Here is a 12,658-nt window from a genome sequence, read left to right as displayed (position 1 = left end):
TTGTAGTGTAGATGTTCCCAATATGAATTGTAAATAAATAAGAGATTGTTGAAGTAAATGACACTTAAATTTCTGTAAATGTCAAAAATACTTGTTATTTGCTATTTCTGTATTAATTTCTGAATCATCTTTTCTCAGTTTTGCTTACTTTAGTTTTGATTTTCATTGTTTGTTGGTTTTTTTACTCTGTAAGTTGTGCTCTATCCTTTTGATTGTTCTTTGGGTTCATCATGTTTTCATTTTCTATATTGTTTACTGAATAATTCTAGGTCTATTTGAACAAATAAAACATGGATTGCCTGTCTAAATCTGATTTAAATTTTCCACCAAGAAGTTTAGTTGTTCAGCTGTAGGCAGACCTGCATGCTAATTTGTTTTGGTATTTATTTCCTGCTTAAATAGTGGTGCCATCGTTTTTTGGAGAAACTTTCATGGGAAATTGGAACTTTATCTCACTCTTCCATCTTCCAGTATTGCTGATAGAAAGAGTTCAGTTGGATGAAACCCTAAAGAACTCTGCTGTAAATACCAGGCATTTTTCATAGAGCTTACATATCATTTGAATTTGTTTCACTTGTTTTATGGAAATAATTTAATTGTGTCTATTTTGGGGAAGGTTGAGTTTTTTGCACTGGGTTGGGTTGAGTTTCTTCCTGTTTTGGGTTTTTTGGTTTTTTTTTTTTTTTTTGCTTTGTTTACCCTTTACCATCTTCAGGTTGTGAAAAATTTCATCTTCCTCCATTTTCCCATGGAATTTTCCTTAGGCAAACTTAATGTCTGATGTCTCAAAAATAACTTTACTTAATGGAAACAAAAGGGATGAAAATGGTGAAACAGGTAGATAAAAAGTTTTGTTTACCTTCCTGATCCAAGACCATTTTCAAATTAAAAATATTGAACATAGTGGGGCTAAAATAATTGAAAGTAGTGGTGGTGAGAGGAAAAGGAATTTAAAAAATAAGGTAATATTAAGAGATACCCATGAAAACAATATTGAATTGTATTACTTTTAAGAGAGAGTTATCTGTACATTTTATTGCTTTTTAGATTCCAGGTGGATGAAAATTCTGACCTTTTACTTATCAGAAAATAAAGTCTGTAAATCTTTCTGGCTCCTTCTGCCACTCCAACACACAGACACACAGAGAAACAAAAAAGGAAAGAATTTTTAAAAAATAAATTTTAGGCAAATCTCTCATGTCACAGCATATTAAATTCTTGCTTACAGCAGGCACTAAAGAATGAAATAAAAACGTGAATTATTTGAAATCATGTTGTGCATGAGCTGGTATAACACTTGAAAATTAAAAATACTTTTTAAATAACTGTCTGGGTGTAGAAAGACATTTTAGATCAGGGTCCACAAGGGTGGCAAAGCAAGTTGCTCTCACTGTCAAAGAAGTTATCACAATGTTTTATAAAGCAGCCACAGGTACTGGCAATGTACCTGTGGGCAGAATTGTTCTGTGAGGGGTGTGAGGATCCTGGACATCTGCTCCCATTTATCCTTGCAGGATCTCCAAGCCTGACTGCATTCCTAATCAGCATTAGCCAAAATAAATATCACCACAGCGGGGTAGGTCTTAATCCAGGTGCACAGGACCAGGTTCAGCTGGAAGAAATTGGAAAACTGATAGGAAATTATAATTTCCACCTTCCTTATCACCTTTCTTTTCTGCTCTCCAGAGTGGCTGACCATCAGAGTATTCCTAACATTGGAATCACAGAATCATGGAATCCTCGAGGTTGGAAAAACCTTCCAAGACCAACCTGTGCCCACCCTGTCCCCAGCCCAGAGCTCTCAGTGCCACCCCCAGGAATTCCCTGGACACCTCCAGGGATGGGGATCCAACCCTCCCTGGGCACTTCCAATCCCTGAGCTCCCTTTCCATGGGGAAATTCCTGCTGCTGCCACCCTGAGCCTCCTTTTCTCCATTCTGAGCCCCTTCCCAGCTCCCTCAGCTGCTCTTCACAGGATTTACTCTCACAGAAGCTTCCCTGAAATTCTTGCTGATTTTTAATTTTTTTTTGTGTATATGTTGTCTGAAGATGTTTTTTTAAAAACTATTTGAGCAGACACACTGCCTAGGAATGTGAAAGGAATTATTCCAGACTCATCTTGGCTGTGTGGATGCAGAAACCAGAATTTTGTGCCCAGTTCCACACAGAGGTTGATCTCCCAGTTTCCTTACCTGCTGGGATTTGCTGTTCAGTGCTCACTTTGTGTTTGACCCCACACCATTCCAGTTTTTTTTTTTTTACAGTGCCAAGTGTATCTTTGGCAAAGAAGGATGCAAGGAAAGTGAATTAAAAATGACAGAAAAATAAAACTTCATACCACTCCTTAATTATGACCATGCCAATAAAGAGCACTCACATTCCCAAGGGAACATGGAATGAACTGGATAAGGCACCTCAAGATTGATATTGCTGAATTTCAGAATTATCCCATTTGTGCACCTGTTCAGCAGGTGTGGTGCAGTTTATCCAGATGCTGAAAATGCCCAGACTGTCACACATTAAAGACCTCCCTCCCTTCCCAAGGTACTGATTGTTTTGGTCAAATTGGCATTTAAATTAAAGCAACATCTGTTTCCCTCTCAAATTCAGAAGCTTTGGGGTTTTTTTTTTTGTTTGTTTGTTTGTTTTTGGTTTTTGGTTTTTTTTGTTTTTGTTTTGTTTTGTTTTGTTTTGTTTTTGTTTTGTTTTGTTTTGTTTGTTTTTTGTTTTTTTTTTTTTGTTTTGGTTTTTTTTTTGTTTTGTTTTATTTTTTTGTATTTTTTTTAATGGCGGGGTGGTGCTTTTTTCATTATTCATTTTTTCAGCCTCATGTAAATATCTCAGAATTGTAAGGTGAGCAATATAACAGTTCTTAAAACTGGATTATTTCATTGTAAAAGTGAGGCACCTTAAATCCAAAACTGCTTTCCAAATATTTTTCAGCACACAAATGAAGTAACTATCGCTGTGCTTTCCTTAAATGTGCACAATGAAATCCAGAAACTCTTCGTTCTCCTCATCTTTACCGTGGGTATTTTAATTTCCAGCTCTGTTTTCTTGTTGCTGAGCAATGATGACCACTGCTTGAAATTTCTTGCATGGCTTGAAAACTCACCATTATAAACAATATGTATTATTTTCATCATGTCTATTCTTTAGGAGGCTGCACAGGCCACTGGTAGTAAAACTAAATTGCATTTTATTATTGAAACGACCCATACAATGCACAGCATAATAAAATGTCTTGTTCTCTATAGAAATTTAATCAAATACAGCCTTCTGCCTGTAGTTTCTATTTGTTTTGAAAATAAAATATGTTGTAGGTTCCTTGTTTCTAATTATTTCTCTGTTTTGTCTTTTCCTCCCCTCTGCCAGTAGTGTTCTTTTTTTTTTTTTTTTAATTTTAAAAATGTATTTCTGCATAACACATTTACCAAACATAAGAAAATTGAAAATGAATATGTGAATGGATGAGTATAATTTCCTTTAAACCCTCTGAAGCTCTATTTTATGTTAACTTTGACACTAGAGTTAATGTTGGATGAAAGGGAAAAATCAGGAAGATGCTAAATTGGTAAATTTAAGTTATCCTACCCTGGTTTTATTGATGTTTTAGTTGAAAAATAAAGACTTTTGGAAAAGCAAAAGGATCTGAGATAGAGATGCTTTTATAAAATGGAAGTATATTTTATTTTCAATTGTTATTTTTGCAATTACAGAGAAAGATTATTTAATTTATAATTTGTAGTAAAAATCTTTTCAGATTACTTCATTTTAGCTTTTTCATTTTTGACTTGAATAAAATGTATAACATTCAACCTGAGTAGAAATTAAACTAAATAATAAGGCTTGTTGTTATGAGGACAGGAGACAATGCAGATTGAATTTTATTTCTTGCCTATATGGTGGGTCAATCTCACAGCTTCAGTAATAATCCAACTTCCTAAAGAAATTCCTGCACTCTTTTTAGGTAAATGTCTGAGAATTGCTGAAAAAGGTACTTATATGAAATATTAATAAGGTAAATTATATAAATTAAAAAAAAATATTTCCTAGACTCCTGTTTGTATTCCATGGAGTAAGTTTCATCTTTAAAATAACAGAGAAAGGGAATTTCAAAATAAAACCTCTGGAGATGATGATGATGATAAGCATCAAAATCTCTACATTTCATAATATAAAAATCTTATTGATCAAAGACAATGCTGATTAAAATGAAATTCAGAATGGTATCGATCAAAGTACTTTCAAATTTGATTTACTCAAATATTAGCCTGTGATTACTGTTACAAGAATTTTGGTTTTTCTAAAAAAATCCATCTAAATCTTAGGAAATTCTGCTGAAACACATTCCAAAGTTAGGTATGCTGTCAAACAAATAAAACTCTTGAAGTGTTGTACCTCTCATTCTTGAACTTCTGTTTCCCTGCTGAAGTTTTTTTTCCTCTGGGTTGGGATCTGTATACAGACAGCTTCTAAAAATCAGAAGTAGAGAGTTTAAAAAAGTTGTAGAAAACATCATCAGAATTCTGGATCCACCTTTCCTTACAATTTCCTTACAATTCTATTGCACCTTCAGAATATTAAAAACTTTTTGAATAAATTTAATATTGGCCTTTAAGAAACCTATGTTGCCAAATGTTAAATGCAATATAAATTAGAATAACCCACATTGTAGATTCCCAGGTGTTTTTTGAGCTTGTATTCCCTGGACCACATTCTACATTCATCTTCTTTTCATAATCCATTACCCACATTTTCCCCCAGAATTTGAAAGGGTGAAAAATTAAGACATAGAAGAATGACTCCTTTCCTGCTTTTCCCATTCCAAAATTCTTATTAAAGTTCACTTTAAAAAGGGAATAATTAATAACTTCCAACCCAGTCCCTACAGTTTGTTTTCTCCCAAGCTGGTACCTAGAAGTATATGACAAAATATGAGAGAAATCTGAATGCATGAAATAGTTTGTGTCAGACATGTTTGGTTGAATGTGACCATTCTTTATTTCCAGTGGAAACTGGATTGTGTATTTTTTCTTGTGTATTCTCTCAGATGGGCATAAATCCACCTGAGAGGTTAATTCTGAAACCCTTTGAAGAGGCACTTCTGCAGGACTACCTAATAAATAATTAGGTATTGCAAACAGTGATATTTCATTTGAAATTGCTTTTAGAAATAATAACACCCCCAGGCAAAAGAGCTTTATACAAAATATTCTCATCCTATCAGATTTATTTTCTTGTTATCTTTGAGTGGTTTCGATGGCTTCAATCATGGTCAGAAAAAATTGCAAGTGAGATTTCAGTGTTTTTATGAACTTTGAAGTGATGGAGGTCATGGCTGTTAGCAATTACTTCAGTCCCCTAGAAAATTTAAGAGTTTATAGCACCTGAGGCCAGAATGTGTAGCTTTATAGTGTATGATGGGTCACTATGTCATTTCCATTTGTTGAGTGTAAAATATCTGCCTTAGAATAAGGAACATGGTCTTAAAAACATGAATATATTCCAGGGACAGAAGGCTGGAGGTATCCATATAGCTCTGAATAACAAGGTCTTGAAGTGCTGTGTTTCATAAGCAGCTCTGCAGCTGATAATATTTTTTGTTACAGAAGACAAATTAAAAATAAGGTGTTTGGGAAATAGATTAAAAGGTAATTCCAGCCTTGTGAGGCAACTATGTAACTTCCCAGTAATGATAAAAATATTCTTTTTTTTATACATTTATTTATAAAATATTCTCTTTTTATACTTTCACAGGTTATGAAAAGTCTGTCTAGGTAATGTAGTATGCAATTTGCTTTTGTTATGTGTTTTTTTTTCTTGTTTTTCGTTGTTGTTTTTGGGTTTTTTGTTTGTTAGTTTGTTGGGTTTGTTTTGTTTGTTTTTTTTGTGACAATTTAGTGTTCTGCACAGAATAAATCTGAAGCTTTCTCTCTTCTCTTCTCTTCTCTTCTCTTCTCTTCTCTTCTCTTCTCTTCTCTTCTCTTCTCTTCTCTTCTCTTCTCTTCTCTTCTCTTCTCTTCTCTTCTCTTCTCTTCTCTTCTCTTCTCTTCTCTTCTCTTCTCTTCTCTTCTCTTCTCTTCTCTTCTCTTCTCTTCTCTTCTTCTCTTCTCTTCTCTTCTCTTCTCTTCTCTTCCTCTTCTCTTCTCTTCTCTTCTCTTCTCCTCTTCTCTTCTCTTCTCTTCTCTTCTCTTCTCTTCTCTTCTCTTCTCTTCTCTTCTCTTCTCTTCTCTTCTCTTCTCTTCTCTTCTCTTCTCTTCTCTTCTCTTCTCTTCTCTTCTCTTCTCTTCTCTTCTCTTCTCTTCTCTTCTCTTCTCTTCTCTTCTCTTCTCTTCTCTTCTCTTCTCTTCTCTTCTCTTCTCTTCTCTTCTCTTCTCTTCTCTTCTCTTCTCTTCTCTTCTCTTCTCTTCTCTTCTCTCTTTCAATGCCCCAACACCATCCTGTAAGAAGTGGTCACCTTCTACAAGAAGCAAACAAATAAACCTTTCTGTTCTGGCCCCTCTAAATGATCTGTCACACTACAGGAAAAAAAGTTCTGATTGTCTAAATTCGCCATGCAAACATTCTTCTTCTGTATTAGTATCAGCTGAAGAGGTTTGGTTTGATTTTGTTTGATTTGGTTTTCAGGGAGGTGTTGGTTTGGGTTTGGAGTTTTTTGGTTGTTGTTTTTTTAGTGTTTTTTTGCAGCTTGTTTGCTTTTTGGTTGTTTTTTTTTGTTTTGTTTCTGTCTTTGTGGGTTTTGGGGGGTTGGTGGGGGGTTATTTTGGGTTTGTTAGTTAGTTTGTTTGTTTGTTGGTTTGAGTTTGTGGGATTTTTGTTGGCTTTTTGGGTTTGGGGGTGTTTCTTCCTGGTTTGGTTTGGTCTGTTTTTTGGGGGGGCTGTTGATTTGAGTTTGGGTTTTTCTGTTTGTGGAATTTTTTGTAGTTTTTTAATTTGTTGATTTGTTGTTTGGATGGTTGGATTTTTGTGGGTTTTTTTTTTTTTTTGTTTTGTTTTGTTTTTTTTTTTTTTGTTTTTTTTTTTTTGTTTGGGTTTTTTTTTTGTTTTTTTTTTGTGTCTTTGGGAATTCTTGGAGTTTTAGGGGGGTTATTTTCCGAGGTTTTTGTTTGGTTTTGTTTGGGATTTTTGCTGGTTTGGTTTTTATGGGGGCTTTCTGTTGGGGTTTTCTTGTGAGGGGGTGTTCTGGTTTGTTGTGGTTTGGTTTGATTTTGGTTGTATTGATGTTGGACCATCAATCCACTTCTGCAGAAATGTGTAGAACTGGTTTTGCTCAGAAACACTTGATGTCATTCCCCTGGCAACATCAGTTACTACCAAAATAATTCTTAAACCATTTAATTAAGAATTATTTTTTAAATTTTTATTAATTTTAATTTTAATTTTAATTTTAATTTTAATTTTAATTTTTTTTTTTTTTTTTTTTTTTTTTTTTTTTTTTTTTTTTTATTTTTTATTCGTTAAAACTTAGAGAAACTTAGAAACTTAGTTGATTAGGAACTAATCCAATTGCCTTGGGGAAAGGGTTATCCCCAGTGATATACTCCAGTAACACTCAAATTCTTTCAGGAAGAAAACAAGACCAATAGTTTTTAGACATCTAATGGGACTGATTTATATTTCTTGTACTTTTAGTCTCTTAGATAGGCCCAGTTTCTTACCTCAAGATCAATTTCCCAAGGCTCTTTCTTTCCAGAATATTTCATTTTTAGCATATCTGTCTCAGTTGTAAAGAGTTGCAGGTGATCACTTTGCAAAGTCAGAGATACAAAATATTCCCCCACAAAATTTAGTCACCATTTTCATTTCACAGGCAAAAGGAAATAATAGGCATATTTTCTATTTATTTTTGGTTTAATTTAATTTTTAACCAGCTTACAAAACTACCTAATGCTGTTCCTTTATGCTCATATGATGTTTGTTCAATGCTGATAGTTTTGACATTTTGAACTTGAGAGTTGAAATACACTGAGTAGTAGCTTAGTTTAATTATTAATAAATGAGTATTGTATTGTTTTTTGTATGCAGTTTTTTTATTTGTGCTCTCAAACATCCTTTTTCAGCCCAAATTACTCTGAATTTTATTCTCAGAAATGAAGCAAGCAGAGTGATGTCTCTGAGTGATGTCTAACAATTACCCCATTGTTATTATCACATTTCTCTTGTCCTGGTCTTTAACTCTTCAATTCCACATAAATATATTACTTGTTGGTGCCATATTCTGTTTGTAGAAAGTAAATGTCTCATCACCAGAGTTCCAGCAATAGCTTATTTTTAGTGAACATTTACTGTTTCTTTATTGTCCAGAAAGAGATTTTATAGCCAATAATGCAGTGTTAAATATTATCCTCACTAAATAAGTACCCAAAATAAAATAGTCTTATTTTAATAAGCACCTGTGATTTAGATTTCACTCCTTTTGTGAGTAATACAAGAAGAAATAAAAGACCTTAAAATAATCAGTTCTGATACCCAAAGTTTTGGGTTGGGATGGGGCTTTGATGGCCTCACCAACCTATTTCAAGACAAAATGGGAATGAGTTTTTTCATCACTTTATACTCAAAGAATGGTAAAGAAATAGCAGTTTTTACTTGCTGTACGTGTCTAAAATCTGTTATCAAAAGAAGCAAGGACAGATTACATGGCTCAGGTTTTCAGAAGTGAAATGAATCCTACAGATTTCTGTGACAGAGAATTTATTCTCATTTATTCACATTTATTCTGCATCATGCCCAGACTCTTATTACACTTTTTAAAATGAAAAATTTATTTTGCATCATGGCCAGGTGGTTTTGATCATAGAATCAGAGAAACCTGGGAGGATTTTTATTGGAAGAGATGTTGAATATTATCCAGTCCCACCCCTTGCCATGGCAGGGACATCTTCCACTGTCCCAGGCTGCTCCAATGACAATGCGCCAGAATGATAGAAATTACTCAAAAGTATTAAATAATAGACATGTTAATAAATTACATTAGAGGAAAACTGACCTGTCATGTGTAAAAAAAGGGTTCCCTTGCAGAGATTTTAGATTTCTTTAAATGGGTCAGTGTGCACAGGAGACCCCACAAGTAGAGGCACAGACAAAATGCCAACTTCAAAGCTCAGAACACTAACTAACTTTTATGAACTCTAAAGAAAACATGATTAATATTCAGACTGGTGAGAAGATAATTGCAGAGATCTGTAGAAGAACCTAAGGTGGGAAAACAACCATAATGCTTTGGAAAAAATTATAGATATAAACTAGATATTGCTATTCAAGAAAGAGATTTTGGCTTTGCAATAGGATACTATGAGAGTAAAAGGTCATCAGCATTCAAGGGAAGAAACAAAATCATAAGAACTGTTGCAGAAATATTGAGAATGTCAGGATGTGTCTAGCTAGGACTGCAAAAATTTAGAAAATTATTTTAATATGTGTCTAGAAACTGGAGATTAAAAGATACACAGTTGACTGAGCTTGATGTGACCTCCATTGATGTTTATATGTGGGGGGTTTATTTCAGTATTCCTGCAAAACATGAGCTGAAATATTTAAAACAATTAGTTACTTCTCTGTGAACTGTCTGGAGTTTTGTGTTATTTTGTGTATGTATAAATCTTTTGTATTTGGCTAGTTGGAGGGTTTTCTTAACTAATGTAGTTCCAGCCTGTTTGTGCTTCTAGAAATAGCAACATTCAGGACAACTGCTCAAGAAGAATTCAAAGTGCTTTTTGGAGTAGAGGAGTATCTATGTGTTGCAGAGAAGGAAAGCAGAATTCTGGGGAAAAAAAAAAAAAAAAAACCAAACCAAAAAACCCAAACCAAAACATGTGCTGGTAAATCCCTGTGGTACCACAAACAGCTGCTCTTTTGTGGATCTTACCAGCATCACTTTGAAAATGTGCTGGCTTCAATTGGTTCAAAGGGTTCTTTTCTCATAATTTGATTTTTGAAGCCCACTAATGAGCATTTTTGTCTCTTGTTTGCTTTGAGAGTATCTCTAATGCACAGCCTTGACATATTTTGACCTTGAAAGATCCTGAGAGGATGCAGGAGGGGAGAACAAATTCCTCCACTTGTATAAGCTGATTACTATTAGTAAAGTCAGCATTCAAGGATCATTTATAATCACATTTGGAGGGGATTCTCATATAGCTATTGGCAGAATCTGCTTTTAGTTCGCTGCTGATGTGCTTCAAATGGAGATGTTGTCACACTCCAAGGGGAAAAAGAACATCCACATCATCTGAGGAGACATTGGTAATTCATGATGAAGGCAGCATTTTGAGGATGCAGAGCTTCACAGGAGCAATTCTTCGGGGGAGTTCAGATGTTGTGAACTCTGGATAAATAAATTAGTCAGGAAATGGCTTGGAGAAAGCTCAGTTCAACTTGAAAAAATAATTCATGCTTTGTATGAAATTCTATTCCCACTTGGAATTAGAACAGAGTTTACTCTCCTTCCAGAGATTTTGTTCATTTGATTTGGTTGTAGTGTGATGGAATAAAATGAAAATACAGAGGTTTTTAACTTTACAGCTCTTCATTTTTGTTAATAGAAAAAAAAAAAAAAGATTGTATATTGGCATCCTTTATGTATTAGGTGCTATTTAACTCCAGAAAATAGTAGCAAAACCAACTCAAAGGCCATTATTTCTTGTATTTTATGATGTCTTATAAAGGTAATTATGTACTTATATTTTAATTTTCCTAAAATGGAGCACCAGTAATCAATTAACAGATGACTTTCATCTCTAGTAATACATTCCCATTTGTGAATGGTAGACAAGTTGACAACTCTTCTATCCACTCAAAATGTTAGAAACTGCTTTTGGTTAATTTGATAAGTTAAAAACTAATTCCTTGTCCTCCTCTAAGTTGTGTGCAGTTACTTAAGTTTATGTGGATAATTTATATATTATTCTGGCTTTTATCTGCCTATTTTTGTTACAGGAATCATATCATGCATGCTGAAGAAATGTTTGCTCTTCAAGTTTTGCTCCTGGGTTATATTTCCTTTAATATGTTAATATCTGTGTTTTGTGGACTCTTTCTCTTACTTGTTATTTGCAAGTTATACACATTATAAAAGTTTCTAAAAATTCTTCTTCTGATATTAGAAATTACATACTTCTTTATATTTTGTGATATGTTATTTGTCTAAAACATTTGACAATACATTTTACTATTTTTAATTATTTAAAATTATTTTTTAGCTCTGGGAATTTTGTTGTGATCTTCAGAATACATGGTTTTACAACACTAGGAGTGGGCTGGTAGATTATATTGAGGTATTTTGTATTACTTATGTATTTCTTTTTAACTTCTACATTAAAGAAATTAATCAAAGAGATAAATCAATATCTTCTCAAGACAGCAAGTTCTTATTCTCTGTATTTATTCAGAGAATATTTTTATTTATTTTGGCAATCTGTTTCCTCACCAGAGTGAACTTTCAAACAGCATAGGAAATTTCAGAAATACTGCAGGGATAATCATAAATACCTTATAATTGATTAGGGAAAAGAGATTTTTTTGTCTTGTTTGTCACATTTAGAAGAGAAAAACTGTGGCATTCAAAACCTGTTTATATTAACAGATGGGAGGTAGGACAAGGGGTGGGACAATGATAACTGAGGACAGGCCCTTACCAGACAGAAATACTTAAAAAATTTCATCTGTTTGCATGTGAGTTACTGGATTATTCCCAGTAATATGTTCCTGATATAATTAAATAAATCCGTTGCCTACTCTGATGATATTTATGAAATTGTAAAAGGTCGATTTCATTGTATTCTGTGAAATTTCAAAAACAGAAATAATTAATGTCAAGTGTTCTGCATACAAAGTATGAGAAGATGTGATTTGAAGGAACATCATCATATATGTTTTCCAAATTTCATTTAGTCTTGAGGTGGATCTTTATTTCTGCTTCAGCATTTAAGTGGGCAGAGACTTCATCAGTTCAACTGAAATTATGACTTCTCCAAGACTGAATGGTGATTTTTATTTTTTTCTGGGAACATGTACATATTTTCAATTAATGTGGAATCTCACATTACTTTATAAAGACATTATTTCAAGGTATATTAGTCATGTCCTTTAGTGCTTTGGAGAGAACAACTGAATTTTGGTCCATTTTTTGCTAAACAACTGAATGTCCAAGGTTGATATTTATGCCTTGGAATCACCTCTTTGTTTCCCTCTGCTGAAAAGCTGCATGCCAGCACTCATGACTATCTTGATCTGCAGGATGTTTTGTGAATTATTAATTTTTTAAGCCTTAAAACAAGGTAATCTGATCTGATTTTTAAAATAAAATGTTCCAGGAGAGCAATCAAACCTTCCCTACACACTCAATCATGCCAATTCATCTGCCCTTACACATGTGGGTGAGAAAACACACAAAACACATGTGGGACAGCGTAGAAAACAGACAAAAAATATTATTTTCTGCCTGGGTTTAATGTGCAGTTGTACTAACACATGAGAAGAAATCCAAAGCAATAAGCCCTGAGGGGGGAAAATAAATCAAAAGCTTTTTTCTCTTTTGTAACTCAGGAGATAGGTATTGTGGGAATGTTGACTTCCAGCTGTTTGATACCTGAATGTTTGAATCTTGAGGCGTCACCCAACCAGCTTGATCTCATGCTTTTAATGATGTCAATGA

Source organism: Oenanthe melanoleuca, chromosome Z (genome assembly GCF_029582105.1).
Source record: "Oenanthe melanoleuca isolate GR-GAL-2019-014 chromosome Z, OMel1.0, whole genome shotgun sequence".
Taxonomy (NCBI): domain Eukaryota; kingdom Metazoa; phylum Chordata; class Aves; order Passeriformes; family Muscicapidae; genus Oenanthe; species Oenanthe melanoleuca.
Note: the sequence above shows the minus strand (reverse complement) of the source record.